Genomic DNA, 19294 nt, shown 5'->3' with positions numbered 1-19294 from the left:
GTACACACGTTAAAAAAAAAAAAATAAACAGGAACTCGCCGAGCAGCCACCTCCACGTGGTGAGTTCTGGGTGTTATATACCACTGTTGTTACAACAGTGTTCTAAAACAGCTGAGAGCTGCTCACAATGTATATGTTTTTCAGTGACTGTAATATATATATATATATATATAAATATATATATATATATAAATATATATATATATATAAATATATATATATATATATAAATATATATATTTTTTTTTATTTTTTTTTTTTTATTATCACACCGGCCGATTCCCACCATGGCAGGGTGGCCCGAAAAAGAAAAACTTTCACCATCATTCACTCCATCACTGTCTTGCCAGAAGGGTGCTTTACACTACAGTTTTTAAACTGCAACATTAACACCCCTCCTTCAGAGTGCAGGCACATTACTTCCCATCTCCAGGACTCAAGTCCGGCCTGCCGGTTTCCCTGAATCCCTTCATAAATGTTACTTTGCTCACACTCCAACAGCACGTCAAGTATTAAAAACCATTTGTCTCCATTCACTCCTATCAAACACGCTCACGCATGCCTGCTGGAAGTCCAAGCCCCTCGCACACAAAACCTCCTTTACCCCCTCCCTCCAACCCTTCCTAGGCCGACCCCTACCCCGCCTTCCTTCCACTACAGACTGATACACTCTTGAAGTCATTCTGTTTCGCTCCATTCTCTCTACATGTCCGAACCACCTCAACAACCCTTCCTCAGCCCTCTGGACAACAGTTTTGGTAATCCCGCACCTCCTCCTAACTTCCAAACTACGAATTCTCTGCATTATATTCACACCACACATTGCCCTCAGACATGACATCTCCACTGCCTCCAGCCTTCTCCTCGCTGCAACATTCATCACCCACGCTTCACACCCATATAAGAGCGTTGGTAAAACTATACTCTCATACAATCCCCTTCTTTGCCTCCAAGGACAAAGTTCTTTGTCTCCACAGACTCCTAAGTGCACCACTCACTCTTTTTCCCTCATCAATTCTATGATTTACCTCATCTTTCATAGACCCATCCGCTGACACGTCCACTCCCAAATATCTGAATACGTTCACCTCCTCCATACTCTCTCCCTCCAATCTGATATTCAATCTTTCATCACCTAATCTTTTTGTTATCCTCATAACCTTACTCTTTCCTGTATTCACCTTTAATTTTCTTCTTTTGCACACCCTACCAAATTCATCCACCAATCTCTGCAACTTCTCTTCAGAATCTCCCAAGAGCACAGTGTCATCAGCAAAGAGCAGCTGTGACAACTCCCACTTTGTGTGTGATTCTTTATCTTTTAACTCCACGCCTCTTGCCAAGACCCTCGCATTTACTTCTCTTACAACCCCATCTATAAATATATTAAACAACCACGGTGACATCACACATCCTTGTCTAAGGCCTACTTTTACTGGGAAAAAATTTCCCTCTTTCCTACATACTCTAACTTGGGCCTCACTATCCTCGTAAAAACTCTTCACTGCTTTCAGTAACCTACCTCCTACACCATACACTTGCAACATCTGCCACATTGCCCCCCTATCCACTCTGTCATACGCCTTTTCCAAATCCATAAATGCCACAAAGACCTCTTTAGCCTTATCTAAATACTGTTCACTTATATGTTTCACTGTAAACACCTGGTCCACACACCCCCTACCTTTCCTAAAGCCTCCTTGTTCATCTGCTATCCTATTCTCCGTCTTACTCTTAATTCTTTCAATTATAACTCTACCATACACTTTACCAGGTACACTCAACAGACTTATCCCCCTATAATTTTTGCACTCTCTTTTATCCCCTTTGCCTTTATACAAAGGAACTATGCATGCTCTCTGCCAATCCCTAGGTACCTTACCCTCTTCCATACATTTATTAAATAATTGCACCAACCACTCCAAAACTATATCCCCACCTGCTTTTAACATTTCTATCTTTATCCCATCAATCCCGGCTGCCTTACCCCCTTTCATTTTACCTACTGCCTCACGAACTTCCCCCACACTCACAACTGGCTCTTCCTCACTCCTACAAGATGTTATTCCTCCTTGCCCTATACACGAAATCACAGCTTCCCTATCTTCATCAACATTTAACAATTCTTCAAAATATTCCTTCCATCTTCCCAATACCTCTGACTCTCCATTTAATAACTCTCCTCTCCTATTTTTAACTGACAAATCCATTTGTTCTCTAGGCTTTCTTAACTTGTTAATCTCACTCCAAAACTTTTTCTTATTTTCAACAAAATTTGTTGATAACATCTCACCCACTCTCTCATTTGCTCTCTTTTTACATTGCTTCACCACTCTCTTAACTTCTCTCTTTTTCTCCATATACTCTTCCCTCCTTGCATCACTTCTACTTTGTAAAAACTTCTCATATGCTAACTTTTTCTCCCTTACTACTCTCTTTACATCATCATTCCACCAATCGCTCCTCTTCCCTCCTGCACCCACTTTCCTGTAACCACAAACTTCTGCTGAACACTCTAACACTACATTTTTAAACCTACCCCATACCTCTTCGACCCCATTGCCTATGCTCTCATTAGCCCATCTATCCTCCAATAGCTGTTTATATCTTACCCTAACTGCCTCCTCTTTTAGTTTATAAACCTTCACCTCTCTCTTCCCTGATGCTTCTATTCTCCTTGTATCCCATCTACCTTTTACTCTCAGTGTAGCTACAACTAGAAAGTGATCTGATATATCTGTGGCCCCTCTATAAACATGTACATCCTGAAGTCTACTCAACAGTCTTTTATCTACCAATACATAATCCAACAAACTACTGTCATTTCGCCCTACATCATATCGTGTATACTTATTTATCCTCTTTTTCTTAAAATATGTATTACCTATAACTAAACCCCTTTCTATACAAAGTTCAATCAAAGGGCTCCCATTATCATTTACACCTGGCACCCCAAACTTACCTACCACACCCTCTCTAAAAGTTTCTCCTACTTTAGCATTCAAGTCCCCTACCACAATTACTCTCTCACTTGGTTCAAAGGCTCCTATACATTCACTTAACATCTCCCAAAATCTCTCTCTCTCCTCTGCATTCCTCTCTTCTCCAGGTGCATACACGCTTATTATGACCCACTTCTCGCATCCAACCTTCACTTTAATCCACATAATTCTTGAATTTACACATTCATATTCTCTTTTCTCCTTCCATAACTGATCATTTAACATTACTGCTACCCCTTCCTTTGCTCTAACTCTCTCAGATACTCCAGATTTAATCCCATTTATTTCCCCCCACTGAAACTCTCCTACCCCCTTCAGCTTTGTTTCGCTTAGGGCCAGGACATCCAACTTCTTTTCATTCATAACATCAGCAATCATCTGTTTCTTGTCATCCGCACTACATCCACGCACATTTAAGCAACCCAGTTTTATAAAGTTTTTCTTCTTCTCTTTTTTAGTAATTGTATACAGGAGAAGGGGTTACTAGCCCATTGCTCCCGGCATTTTAGTCGCCTCATACGACACTCATGGCTTACGGAGGAAAGATTCTTTTCCACTTCCCCATGGACAATAGAAGAAATAAAAAAGAACAAGAGCTATTTAGAAAAAGGAGAAAAACCTAGATGTATGTATATATATATATGCATGTGCGTGTCTGTGAAGTGTGACCAAAGTGTAAGTAGGAGTAGCAAGATATCCCTGTTATCTTAGCGTGTTTATGAGACAGAAAAAGAAACCAGCAATCCTACCATCATGCAAAACAGTTACAGGTTTTTGTTTCACAGTCATCTGGCAGGACGGTAGTACTTCCCTGGGTGGTTGCTGTCTACCAACCTACTATATATATATATATATATATATATATATATATATATATATATATATATATATATATATATATATACACACACACACAAACACTGATCTCTCGCTGTAGGAGACTCGAACCTACGAACCTTGGAACAAGGTACGCAGTGCTGTACCAATCTACCCACACTGGACCAAATGTGGGTAGATTGGTAAAGCACTGCATACCTTGTTCCAAGGTTCGTAGGTTCGAGTCTCCTTCAGCCAGAGATCAGTGTTTGTATATATTTCGCCTGCTCTTGCTAATTCCTTGCATACATGTATAATATATATATATATATATATATATATATATATATATATATATATATATATATATATACATATATATTATATATATACATATATAGGGAAGTACCACCTCTATAGCTGGAATGGGGACCCTCATCCTCAGAGAAGACAATAAACGTACCTCAGAGAAAACTCAAGGTTCTCCCCGGAGCTGTTTGAATATTTTCTTCTCCTACCACCCCCTATATATGTTTTATTCTATGTGAACATTTATTAATAAACAAAATACATTTACAGAAAAAAACAAACATGAATACAATGGCACAATGTATCAAAGATGATGAATTTCCTCCAGCTCCTCCGAGGCTGGACGTGAGCCAAGTATGCAGCAAGCATTTCCCCTCTGGATGGCGACGCTGAGGCGCTGGAACATGAAAGTGGCTGCCCTTGGGTCCCTGGTGGTGTCGATGAGTCTGGAACCCAATTCTTTAAGGAAACGTGTGGCATTTTTTCCCCATGATCCCAAGGTCTCTGATCCCACTGGGACAAATTGATACTGTTGGCTAATGTCCCTGTACTTGCTGATCTTGTACTCCTCCCTGTGGTCAGCAGCTCCTCCCTGTCGCCCCACACTGTGATGGATATAGGTGTCAGCCAGTGTGGACACACAGGTATAGTCCCATGCTAAGAGCTTGCCATTCTTCCAAGGATAGATGGTGATCCCGTCGGGGCGGTTTGCTGGGTTGTGGGTATTGTTTGCTGCAAGTGATCGTGGCTCCCTCTCGGCAGGGCATCCAGCTGTAGCAAGGGTTCTCTTAATGATGTCGTTGACCTCATTGTGTCTTGCATGCCAGCCCTTGGTTTTGGAACAGTTAAGACCATGTAGACCGTATTGGTCTGCTTGCACTTCGCCGCAAATACACATATATTCTGTGTGAATTGGGGCAGCAAGGCGCAGAGCCACTGCAATACGGAGGGTCTTAGGGTCGAGTCGCGTTCCCATTGCCGATATGGGAACTGTTTGGAGGAAGTCCCCGGAGTGAGGTGCACTCACAGCCTGGAGACGGGCAATCTCCCTATCTGATGTTGCAGCCCTGAGCATGTTGGCAAGCACCTTTTCAGCAATTGGGCTATCCCAGCTTGACTGTTTGTGAGCCAGTGCTGCACTAGGGTTTGGTGCTGGAGCAGCAAGAGTCTCCCATTCGGTGATGGCACTGACATAGCTAGGGTCTTCTATTCCTGCTGAGTCACTGAGGGTGTCAGGAAGAATTTGTCTTATCAACTCGTTTGATGCAATGGAAGAGGATAGGAAAGCTGGTAGAGCAATCTGGGAGGATCTGCGTACTCCTAGCCCTCCAAGCCTGACCGGAAGTGAGGCTTGCAACCACTGTCCATCGTCAAGGGAAAGATTCAATACACTCTCTAGCATGGCCTTCAGGAGAGAGTCATATTCCTTGAGTTTTGGACTGCTGAAGGCTGGGGAGCATCTCAGAAAATAGGTAAGTTTTGGGGTTGACAGGCACCTGGTGAGTAGGTAGAAGGCATCGTGTGTGTCAATGTCTTTCATCCTGCTTTCCATCGTCCGGAGGTCTGAGACTTTTCTTCCTAGGACCAGATCGATGGCATTGGACCCAAGAGGAGCACCGAGGAGAGTGCTATTGGCTGGATCAATGGCTCGTGCTCCTGGTAAAACGGTACTAATATTCTGGATCAACTGTTGATTGGTAGAAACTATTTCACATTTGGTGGGGTTTAAAGAAAGGCCCAGGCTTTCTCCCATATCTTTAATTTTACTGATGTCCTCCAGGAGAGATTCTGTTGTGCCAGCCAGGGTACCGTCGTCCAGGAACCAGATATTGAGCTCGCTGGAGAGTGCCTCCGTGACTTCCTTGATAACCAAACAAAATAGAAAGGGGGAGAGAGGGTCCCCGTGTTGCACGCCCTCACACGAGTCAATTTCATGGTCCCCAAACAATAGTTTGGAAGTCACACTATAACACGATTCTATGAAGGGATAAAGGGAAGGGAAGTTTCTATAAACTGCTTGGAGAGCAGCATCCCTTCTGACTGAGTTGAAAGCATTGGCAAAGTCCAATTTGACCAAGGCTTTTTCATAGGACATGTTTTTGATATATACTCGTGCTGCGTGGGCAGCTGCTTCGCAGCCCTGTTGAACGCCGAAACCGAGCTGAGTTGGTTTCAGCATTGCAGCAGCCTCTTGACTCGCCCTTCTTACTGCAGCCTTGGCGACTAGGCGCCGAAGGGTGTTACCCACTGCAATGGGCCTGATTCCGCCATCCTTTTTCCGGAGGGCACACAATGAGGCACCAAAGAAAAAGGGTCTGATGGCCTCTGGGACACCGCCAGCCAGGCACAGGTTGGAAAATTTGGTGAGTTCAGACAACAGCCTCTCTGAAACCTCACCAAGTGCTGGATTGAGTATTTGTTTTAAGTGTTGAGGCCTTAAACCGGTGAAACCTCCTGCTGAACCCTGTGGAAATGACATAGCAGCTTTATACACATCAGCATCTATATATATATATATATATATATATATATATATATATATATATATATATATATATATATATATATATATATATATATATATATATATATATATATTTATATGTCGTGCCGAATATGTAAAACTGGTCAATTAGCAAGAACTCATTTAAAATTAAGTCCTTTCTGTAATTTTCTCTTATACGTTTAAAGATACATTTTTTTCATTACTGTTGATGCAAAAATTATAATTTTGCACCAAAAGAATCTTGGAAAACTTACCTAACTTTATTATAACAAGAACAATTTATTTTAGCCTAACCCAACTAAATATATTTTAGATTTGTCTACAATAATTTAATACTAAACAAACACAGTGAAATATATTTTTTTCGTTAGGTTCAGAATGATTTTGGCGAAATTATTGCATATACAAATTTTCACTTGTCCTATATGGCAAGATGAACGTTGTTATTTAAGCCAAGATCGCAAGTTCTGCCTATTCGGCACGATATATATATATATATATATATATATATATATATATATATATATATATATATATATATATATATATATATATATATATATGTATATAACACTTCAATGTGTTTCCCTGTCATATTTCATCGCCCTGGGCGGGTTTCGTCGCCCTCTTCCGGTTTTCTTTTCATATTTTTTTCACTTTCGACGGGTTTCCCTGTTGTATTTTGTCGTTCTTGACGGGTTTCCTTATCTTATTTCGTCGCCCTCGAATGATTTCCGTGTCATATTCTGTCTCCCTGGATATATTTCATCTCCCTGGACGGGTTTTCATTTAATATTTTGTCGCCCTTGATCGAGCTTCCCTGTCATATTCTGTCATCCTGGACGAATTTCCCTCTCATATTTCGTCTCCTTCGACGAGTTTCCCTGTCAAATTACGTCGCCCTGGACGTGTTTCCTTTTCAAAATCACTCTCCCTGGACCGGTTTCTCTGTCATACTCCGTCGCCCTGGACCGGTTTCCCAGTCATTTTCCATCGCCCCTAACCGGTTTCTCTATCATGTTCCATCGCCCTGGACCGGTATCTGTTATGTTACGACGCCCTGGACATGTTCTCTGATATTCTGTCGCCCTGGAAAGATTTCCTTGTTATATTTCCTCGCCCTGGATGGGTTTCCCTGTCATATTTTGAGACCCTGTACGAGTTTCCCTGTCATATTTCGTCCCCCTGGATGCGTTTTCTTCTCATATTTCTTGGCTGGGGAGGGATTTCAGCGTCACAGAACATCGTCCTGGATGGGTATCCTGGACGGGTTTCCCCGTGATATTTCATCTCTCTAGACGTGTTCCTGTCATATTTCTTCGCCTTGGACGGGTTTCCCTGTCATTTTTCATCGCCATGGGCAGGTTTCTCTGTCCTATTACGTCTCCCTGGACGGGTTTCTCTCTCATATTCTTTCGCCGTGAACGCGTCTCCTTTCATATTCTGTCGCCCTGGAAGGGTTTCCCTGTCATATTTCATCGCCTTCTTCGGGTTTCCCTCTGATAATTCGTCGCTCTGGACGTTTTCCCCGTCATATTTCCCTGTCACATTAGTTTCCCTGTCATATTCTGTCTACCTGGACAGGATTCCCTGTTATATTCCATCGCCCTGGTAGGGCTCCCTTTCATATTTCATCTCTCTGGAAGGTTTCACCGTTATATTTTATCGCATTGGACGGGTTTTATTGTCATAGTTTTTCGCAATGGACGGGTTTCCTTGTTATATTGTCTTCCTTAATGTTTTTCCCTCTCATATGTCGTCACCCTGAATGGATTTCCCTGTCATATTTCGTTTCCAAATTCGGGTTTCTTTGTCATTTTTCGTCGCCCTGAACAGGTTTTCTTGATATATTTCATAGCCAACGACGGGTGTCATTGTCAAATTTCGCCGCCCTGTACGGGTTCCCCTGTCATATATCGTCGCCTTAGTCGGGTTTTCCTGTCATATTCCTTCGCCCTAGACAGTTCTTCCTGTCACATGTCGTGGCTCTGGATGGATTTCCCAGTTATATTTTATGGGCCAGAACGGGTTTTCAATTCAGATTCCTTTGCCTTAGACAGGTTTGCTTGCCTGATTCGATCGCCATTGACGGGTTTCCCTGCCGTATTTTGTCGCCACTGACGGGTTTCCCTGCCGTATTTTGTCGCCATTGACGGGTTTCCTTCTCATATTTCGTCGCCCTGGACAGGTTTCCGTCTCATATTTTGTGACCCTGTACGAGTTTCCCTGTCATATTTCATCCCCCTGGACGGGTTTCCGTGTCATATTTCGTTGCGCTGGACGGGCTTACCTGCCATATATCGTAGCCCAAGTCGGGTTTCCCTTATATATTTCGTCGCCCTAGACAGGTTTCGCTGTCATAATTCGTCGCCCCAGATGAGTTTTGCTCTCATATTTAGTTGCCCAGAACGGGTTTCCTTGTGATATTTCGTCGCTCTGTACGGGAATCTCTGATATATTTCGTCGCCCAAGACGGCCCAAGACTGTTTTTACTGTTATATTTTGTCGTAGTTGACAGGTTTCGTTGTTATATTTCGTCGACCTGAACGAGTTTCCCTGTCACATATCGTCGCCCAGGAAAGGTTTCTCTGTCTTATTTCGTCGTCCTCTACGGATTTCTCTGGTATAATTCGTCGCCCTGGAGGGTTTCCCTGATATATATCTTCGTTCTAGTCGGGTTTAACTGTCATATTCCGTCGCCCTGGACGAGTTTTACTGTTATTTTTCATCGCTCTGTACTGTATAATTTTATATATTTCTTCGCCCTCGACGGGTTTCCTGTCATATTTCGTCGCCCTCTATGGATTTCCCTGATATATTAAGTCGCCCTAGTCGGGTTAGCTCTCATATTTCGTCGCCCTGGACTAGTTTCCATGCCATATATCGTCTCCCTGGACTGGTTTACCTGTCATATTTTGTCGCCCTGGACTGGTTTCACTGTTATGTTTTATCCCCATGGACAGGTTTCTCTTTCATATTTCATCGCCCTGTATTAGTTTTCCTGTCACATTTCGTCTCCCTGGTCGGTTTTCCCTCTCATATTTCGCCGCTCTGTACGGATTCCTCTGCTATATTTCGTCGCTCTAGTAGGATTTTCCTGTCATATTTCTGCGTCCTGGACGGGTTTCCCTGTTATATTTCGTTGCACTAGACGGGTTTCTTTATCACATACTGTCGCCTTTGACGGGTTTCCCTATCATATTTCGTCGCCCTGAGCGGGTTTCACTCTCATACTTCGTCCGCAGAGCCGGGTTTCTCTGTCATATTTCTTCACCCAAGACTGGTTTCCCTGTCATATTTCGTCACCCTGGACGGGTTTCCATTTCATTTTTCGTTACCATGGACAGGTCTCCCTGTCATATATCGTCGCCCTTGACGGTTTTTCATATCATAATTCTTCGCCAAAGTCGGGTTTCTTTGTCATATTTAAGTAATAATTTTTGAAAAAAATAGGCGATGATTTGTGCCATTTAAAAAGGTGAAGAAAAGACATTTTTTTTACAGCACAGTCTTTTCATGGAACAACGTCTCTATCTACGTTGATCTTTGTCCAGTGACTTATCAATCTCTGCACTCTGTGACAAAATCTACTAATGTACTCTACACTCCCACACCCACTCAGTATTCTTAAACAATGTGGAATAATGTACTTTGCACTCTCAAACACACTCACTCACTCACATTCTTTAACGATATGTAATAATGTGCTCAACACTCACACACTCACTCAACACTTTTTAACAATGTGCAATAATATGTTGTACTCACTCACTCACTCGGCTACAAAACAGCTTCGTATAGGAAGAAAAACGGAACTGTTATAGTACATTTGAGGGGGACGTTGAGAGCTGTGAACCCCAAACACAGCATTTCCTCAAAGAGGAACTTAACTCTTCAAATGTAGCCTCACCATGAAGCATTACCCATATATGATATTACAACAAATGTTTTAATATCATTATATACAGACAGATGTAATTACAGAGAGGGACACACAGAATCTGTGCTGAGTAAATACATCCACCCGGGTAGACTCGTACCGTAGTCCAGCCAGAGGAGAAGAACTTCTCGTCCGGTTACACCACCATGGTGAAGCCAATTATTTTCAATTTTATTCTTCTATTTATATGTCTTAGTATGTAATTTGTTAAAATCAATTTTATGCATGTTTCTGTATATAATATCATCTTCTGTGTTAACATGTATAACAGTTTGGTGTATGTATTTATGGTGTTACTATATCTGTATCTCTAGTGTTATTATGCATAACTTTATGATAGAGGCGAAATGTTCTTCTAATAAAGTTACTTCACGATGTATAAGAATCTCAATGATACAAAAAATGTATATTTGTACCTTATTTATTTTGTTAAGAGATAAGTAAATAATGAATCTGAATGTCACGGGAAGTCAGTAAGAAACAACAATTACATGTTGTGAATAGTGGTACTGAGTGTATATGTGAGTAATGAACATTATAACCGTGTTAATGAGTGCTGAGTGTGTATGTGTGTGAAGAACATATTATAACAGTGATAATGAGTGCTGAGTGTGTGTTGTGAGGGCAACTCCATGGAGCACTGCCCATATATATTACAACACAGGTGTTATAATATCAATATATACAGGTAGATATAATAACATGAAAGGTCACAAAGAAATCTGTGTGTCCTCGTATGTTATTACATGTGATCATTGTATCCCTGTAAACGTGATCATTGTATCTCTGGTGTTACTATGTGTGACAGCTTTATTACTGTATCACTGGTGTTACTATGTATAATAATGTGATGATTGTATCTGGTGTTACAATATACAACAATGTGATCACTGTATCTCTGGTATTACTATGTATAACAACGCAATCTTAGTATCTCTGCGTTACTATGAATAACAGTGTGATCCTCTTAATTCTGCTGTTACTATGTATAACAGTGTGATATTTGTATCTTTGGTGTTACTATATATAAGAATGTGATCTTCATGTATCTTTTGTTATTAAGTATAACAGAGAGATCACTACATCTCTGCGTGGTCATTGCATCTCCGGCTCTTGTGTTAAAGACAGACACATGTGTGTTTGTGTGTGAGCTCCAAACAATTAGTGATTTTCTGTCTGGCCTTCGAGGGAAAAAATGCTGAAAAAATGCCTGTGAGCCAGTAAAGTGCATTTACAAATTCCTTAAAGTACTTCAAGAAAATATCAGTGCGCTTTGAGAAGAAAAGAAGAACATAACGTTTAGTGTAATGCAGTTCCAAGTTAAAGCAGTAATTGTACAGCTGGTAGTGGGGAACCTTCCCATGTCACCGTAGAAAAAGGATTGTTGGTGATGAAAGATTGAGTGTAAAACAAAGGGAGAGCACACACACACACACACACACACACACACACACACACACACACACACACACACACACACACGCACACACACACACAAATGAAGCAGTATCGTTAATTAAATAGTGCTACCAGGATTTAGCGCTCTAGTGGCTGTCCTAAAGTATTTTTAGCGGTCATCGTACGTGAATGAATCAGTAAACATACCTAGTAGAGTGTAACAGCTTTCTAGAGTGTGAATAATGCGATAAGATCAAGAATTTTACAATTTCAATTTGAAGACTGGTGTTACTGGAAGTTGTGTGAGGGAGGGTAGCAAGTAGCTGGTCAGGCTGCTGGCACCAGTGTTGACATAAATAATCAAAACAAACATATTTAATGAGTCAAGGTTGTGACCTTAAATAAAAATAAGTGCAAATATCTGGTCGGTTATGGTAGCAGTGCAGTGATAAGGTCATAAATGAGTGATACAGTAAATAATGAGAGAAAAAAAATCAGTCCATATCCTTTAAATGGTGTTGTGACTACAGTTAATATCATCAGGTAATGATTATGATCATAACACTAAAGAAAAAAGAGTGAATACCAATTTATTAAAAAAAAACAAAATTTAAATGCATGAAAAAGCTACGGAGGAAGTTACAAACTGAGAGAGTTTATAGAAGACACCATCAGAAGGAACCTCTACTGCTGTGCAGACGACGTCACTTGCCTATGTGTGGCAGGAATTTTGGTTGGTGTCTAAAGTCTCAGTGTCTCGCCCTGCTGGTTGTATGTTATACCATCACTCTCTCTCTAACTTGGAGTCCCAGGAGATAGATAGGGGAAGCCCTCACAATATTTAAAAAGTTATATAAAAATCTTCAGAAGAGTTGTGTAGCCTAGTGACCCCCTCCCCCCCTTCTCAAAGAATGACAAGCTTGTAAACGCGCACGCACGCACGCACACAAACACAAACACACGTGTATACCAGTAAATAATTATTATAGTAAATATTATTATATATTAATAAGGAATAGATTGAGAAATAATTCTATAATCTTCAAAAGAGTAGCGTAGCCTAGTGTGACACAGTGACTCTCCCTTTATTCTCAAAGACAAGAGACAAGTACATAAACGATCACACACACACACAAATGTAGTAAAGTGATCCCTGTAATACAGTGACCATCTAGTGTGTGCGTGTGTATGTGTGTGTGTGTGTGTGTGTGTGTGTGTGTGTGTGTGTGTGTGTGTGTGTGTGTGTGTGTGTGTGTGTGTGTGAGCGCGTGAGCGCTCACACACACACACATACACATATCACTGCAAGAGGGACATGTCTCAGGTAGAAAATTTTCACAGTCTTGGAGGGGGGGGGTAAAAAAATCGACCAATCAAATTGACAGAAGTGGTATGGAACAGGATACTACAACAGAAGCCGCTATTAAAAGACTCTCAAGAATATCAATAAGTGTACCTCAATCGAGACAGAACATGAAAAGAAAGGGAACAACTAAGAGTGGGAGTAAGACAACACCAGTGGAAGGAAAGAGAGACAGGACAGTCAACAACAGACAGGAAAGTTCAGCGTCCGGGGGAACATGAAACACAAATGATAACAGAAACGTCTCAACCCCTGTCACCCAAAATCAACCAAACACAATAACCAGAAACAAACCACACTTCACAGCCCCCTCCCCCCAGCACTAATTTCACAATCACAACAGCCTCCCATAATATTCCACCCTGAAAGAAGGGTGGGTAATATGAAAGAAGGGGTAATATAAAAGAAGAGAGTAGTATTAAAGAAGAGGGGTACTATGAAAGAAGAGGGGTAATAAGAAAGAAGATGAGGTAGTTTGAAAAAAGACGGAGTAGAATGAAAGAAGAGTAGATTGTATGAAAGAAGAATGGGTAGTATGAAAGATGAATGTTATAATAAAAGAAGGAATGATATGAAAGAAGAATAAGTGTATAATGAAAGAAGATATACAAATAAACAAGTAAAGTGAAAGAGAATGAACTTCTTTCTCATAAGATGAATACTGTGAAAGAAGTGAAAATTAGGAATTAAGGAAAAGTAGCATAAAGAAACAAAGAAGTGGTAAAGAAGAAAGATAATAAATTTTGAATAAGAAGATACCATGAAATATGGAAAGTAAGAAAGAAGAAGGCAGGAAGAAGAAAGACTGGAAGGAGGAATGATAGAAGAAAGGTAATCAATGAATGAACTGTGAAGGAAGAAAAGAAGTATGAAAAGAAAGAAGGTTTGAAAAAAATGAAAGTTTGAAGGAAAGTAGATGTTGGGAAAGAGAAAAAAAATCCAAAATGAAAGAAGGGATATCATGATGAAAGAAACGTAATATGAAAGAAAACAGAAGGCAGGATAAAAGAAGTAAGTTAGTATGAAGTAACAACTAATTCTTTCTATGAATGAAGAATGAATAGAAGTGTGAAAGAAATCTGAATGAAGTAATATGAAAGAAGAAAGAGTAGTATGGAATAAGAAAGAAGGTTGAATAAAAGAAAATAATAGTTGTACTATAGAAGTTGGTTGTGTGAAAGAAGGAAGAAATAAGAATTAAGAAAGAAAGAAGAATAAGAAAGAAGAGAGAAAAGTAGGATGAGAGAAGGAGAAAAAGTGATGTAGAAGGTTGAATGAAAGAAGAAAGGCTGATAGTATGAGAAAAGAAAGCACAAAATTTGAAAGAAAAGAAGTACGACAAAATAATAAAATATAGATTATAATATGAATGAAGAAAAAAAAGCAAGAAAGAAAAAGAAAGAAGTGTGAAAGCAGAAAGTTGGAAGTTAAAGGGAACAACGTACAGAACGAAAGTAGATGGAAGGGATTTACGAAATAAGGAAAAAATGGAAGTATGAAAGAAAAGAAAGAAGAATTTCGTGAAAAAAGGAAACGTGAAAGAAGAAAAGAAAAAAAAAAACAGTAGTTTATTCCCTTCACATCAAAGATCAAAAAAATTCTTCGCCACATCAGCTGTTTCCCCTCAGGGAAAGATTATGCAAAAAAAGAGGAATGATTCACCATCACTTAGTCAATAACTCTCTTGCTAGAAGTGCACTGACATTAAATAATAATTCTAAGTACAACATTTTGTCTTACATCAATTGTTGTCTCTGATCTCCAATAAGGTTCTCTAAGGTTCATTCAATTGTTGTCTCTGATCTCCAATAAGGTTCTCTAAGGTTCACTCAAGTGGTGAACCATTTGAACTTGCTCATGTTCGTGTGTAAACATCACGTCAAAATTATTGTGAATCGTTCGTAGTAATTACATCTATTAACAAAGTTTTTGAGAGGCAGAAACACAAATATTTGCTCAATGACATTCATCTGTTTTCCGCCTTCACTGTGTTAATTACGCCTTTACACTGTGATACATTTTTCACCATTGTTGTGGATGGTTTGATGTTTGAGTCCCTCTGGTGTTCTGCAAGTTGCACTGCAAGTGAAGCTGTAAGGTGTTTGATATTGAAGAAACACTTGTGCAACATATGGGAATGATATGGAAGAAACAGTGACTTGTGCAATATTTTGTAATCATTATAGTGAAAGAAGAAAGATGAAGGAAGATTCTCAAGTTTTACACAAATGTTTCTTTCTTTAACTTGTTAGTTGTCTAGTCCATTTACATTATAAATATTGTTGACTGATACGAAAAGTTTATTTGATTAAGAACAGCGAGAGAGAGAGAGAGAGAGAGAGAGAGAGAGAGAGAGAGAGAGAGAGAGAGAGAGAGAGAGAGAGAGAGAGAGAGACAGACATGTCCCACAAAGACAGTTCTAACTAAATATTCCTATACTTCAGTTTACTCTCATCTTATCAACAATCTGTCTTCATTAATATACAAAGTATTTTTCTCAGCATAAACTTACCTGTTACTGGCTCTCCATCTTTCTAATATAGTTCATATTTTTCAACATTTTTGTAATAATTCTCGCGAAAGATACAAATACAGATTAATAAAACACTAGTGATCAATGAAGGCGTCTTCAGTTTTTTATAAAAAAATAAATAAAAGGAAGGCGCCTATGGAAAGTGAGCTCGACCTGATGATCTTAACGATACCAGAAGTCAACCTCACTGTCAGACTACGACTCTTCCTGGTTAACGAAGCTTTGAAACCCCATATATACCTGCACGTCAGCTGGTGGCCAGGAGGTTCGTCCAGGACAACAATAAACATTGATATACATTAGTGGCATCACTGTTCACTAGATACATCAATGAGATCACTGTTCACTAGATACATCAATGGGATCACTCTTCACTAGATACATCAATGGGATCACTCTTCACTAGATACTTCAAAGTAATCACGATCCTCTAGATACATGAATTGCATCACTGTTCACTAGATATATCAATGGGATCACTTTTCACTAGATACATCAATGGAATCACTGTTCACTAGATACATCAAAGGGATCACTGTTCACTAGATACATCAAAGTGATCACTGTTCACTAGATACATCAAAGGGATCACTGTTCAATAGATACATCAATGGGATCACTGTTCACTAGACACATCAATGGGATCACTGTTCACTAGATACATCAAAGGGATCACTGTTCACTAGACACATCAAAGGGATCACTGTTCACTAGATACATCAATGGGATCACTGTTCACTAGATACATCAAAGGGATCACTGTTCACTAGATAGATCAAAGGGATCACTGTTCACTAGATAGATCAAAGGGATCACTGTTCACTAGATACTTCAAAGGGATCACTGTTCACTAGATACTTCAAAGGGATCACTGTTCACTAGATACATAAATGAGATCACTGTTCACTAGATACATCAAAGTGATCACTGTTCACTAGATACGCCAATGGGATTACTGTTCAGTAGATATTTCAAAGGGATCACTGTTCACTATACCCATCAATAGGATCACTGTTCACCACAGTCATCAGTGGAATCACTGAAATTCTGCTTCAGAGTGGGACTTATCAGGCTGTCTCAGTTACACAGTGAATATAGTACTCTTGTCTAACTCCTTAATTTTTCTCAGACACTGGAAAGGGGCGGGGGGACTCGAACCCCTGGCAAATTGGGAATATTTTTTTCAATCGCATTATTACCTTTTCTCAAATTATTTTTTTAGTATTAACTCCCTCTCCAACAATTATATCAACTTTGTTTACAATTATTCCATTTTTTCAAGTATCAGGGTAGGCAAGATGGACATTGATCCATCAGCTCCCTAACCATGCTGGTGGTAACCATGCTGGTGCTAACCATGCTGGTGGTAACCATGCTGGTGCTAACCATGCTGGTGCTAACCATGCTGGTGCTAACCATGCTGGTGGTAACCATGCTGGTGCTAACCATGCTGGTGCTAACCATGCTGGTGCTAACCATGCTGGTGCTAATCATGCTGGTGCTAACCATGCTGGTGGTAACCAAGCTGGTGCTAACCATGCTGGTGCTAACCATGCTGGTGCTAACCATGCTGGTGGTAACCATGCTGGTGGTAACCATGCTGGTGCTAACCATGCTGGTGCTAACCATGCTGGTGGTAACCATGCTGGTGCTAACCATGCTGGTGCTAACCATGCTGGTGGTAACCATGCTGGTGGTAACCATGCTGGTGCTAACCATGCTGGTGGTAACCATGCTGGTGCTAACCATGCTGGTGCTAACCATGCTGGTGCTAACCATGCTGGTGCTAACCATGCTGGTGCTAACCATGCTGGTGCTAACCATGCTGGTGCTAACCATGCTGGTGCTAACCATGCTGGTGCTAACCATGCTGGTGGTAACCATGCTGGTGCTAACCATGCTGGTGCTAACCATGCTGGTGCTAACCATGCTGGTGCTAACCATGCTGGTGCTAACCATGCTGGTGCTAACCATGCTGGTGGTAACCATGCTGGTGCTAACCATGCTGGTGCTAATCATGCTGGTGCTAACCATGCTGGTGCTAACCATGCTGGTGGTAACCATGCTGGTGCTAACCATGCTGGTGCTAACCATGCTGGTGCTAACCATGCTGGTGCTAACCATGCTGGTGCTAACCATGCTGGTGGTAACCATGCTGGTGGTAACCATGCTGGTGCTAACCATGCTGGTGCTAACCATGCTGGTGCTAACCATGCTGGTGCTAACCATGCTGGTGCTAACCATGCTGGTGCTAACCATGCTGATGCTAACCATGCTGGTGCTAGCCATGCTGATGCTAACCATGCTGGTGGTAACCATGCTGATGCTAACCATGCTGGTGCTAACCATGCTGGTGCTAACCATGCTGGTGCTAACCATGCTGGTGCTAACCATGCTGGTGCTAACCATGCTGGTGGTAACCATGCTGGTGCTAACCATGCTGGTGCTAACCATGCTGGTGGTAACCATGCTGGTGGTAACCATGCTGGTGCTAACCATGCTGGTGCTAACCATGCTGGTGCTAACCATGCTGGTGCTAACCATGCTGGTGCTAACCATGCTGGTGGTAACCATGCTGGTGCTAACCATGCTGGTGGTAACCATGCTGGTGGTAACCATGCTGGTGCTAACCATGCTGGTGCTAACCATGCTGGTGCTAACCATGCTGGTGCTAACCATGCTGGTGCTAAGAATCACTCAGTAGAGGAATAACTACAAAAGTGATATAAAATTTTCCTGTCATCCTCTCTATTTTCCATAACTGGTGCAACATTCATTGTTAAATATACTAAGCAATTATCTGCAATGTTTGTACACATTAAAAGAATGTTTTCCATTTCATATTTTCTTGACCTGATCTTCAGGATCATTATTACCCTCATCTCTACTATATTTTTTACCACATCAGCTGTTTCCTGGTAAGGTAAAGTGACTCCAGAAAAAGGTAACACTTTTACCATCATTCATTTAACAGATATCTTGTCAGTAGTGAGCAGGAAGGATTTAATGAGCCATAGAAGCTCAAAACTGAGAAACATGTGTAGGATAGAAGGTGAAAGTGAACAAGAGGTGAAAGTGAACAAGAGGTGAAAGTGAACAAGAGGTGAAAGTGAACAAGAGGTGAAAGTGAACAAGAGGTGAAAGTGAACAAGAGGTGAAAGTGAACAAGAGGTGAAAGTGAAAGGTGGACTACTGGTGATGGGAAAGTTAACTGCAGTTGAATATATGAGATGAACTTAAGTGAAGGTGTGAGATAAACTGCGAGTGAAGATGTAAAGTGAACTCCAAGGTACCTTGCCTTTACCTTTGATATACCTTTGAAAAGTTTCAAGAGTTTAATTACTCTCTGATCCCGCTCATGGGCCAGGCTCGTCTGGTGCTTGCCTGGTCAACCAGGCTTTTGCTGCTGGAGGCCCGCTGCCCCACA

The sequence above is a fragment of the Cherax quadricarinatus genome, unplaced genomic scaffold, assembly GCF_038502225.1.
Source record: "Cherax quadricarinatus isolate ZL_2023a unplaced genomic scaffold, ASM3850222v1 Contig829, whole genome shotgun sequence".
NCBI classification, from domain to species: Eukaryota; Metazoa; Arthropoda; class Malacostraca; order Decapoda; family Parastacidae; genus Cherax; species Cherax quadricarinatus.
The sequence above is the reverse complement of the archived record's forward strand: the minus strand, read 5'-3'. Positions refer to the sequence as shown.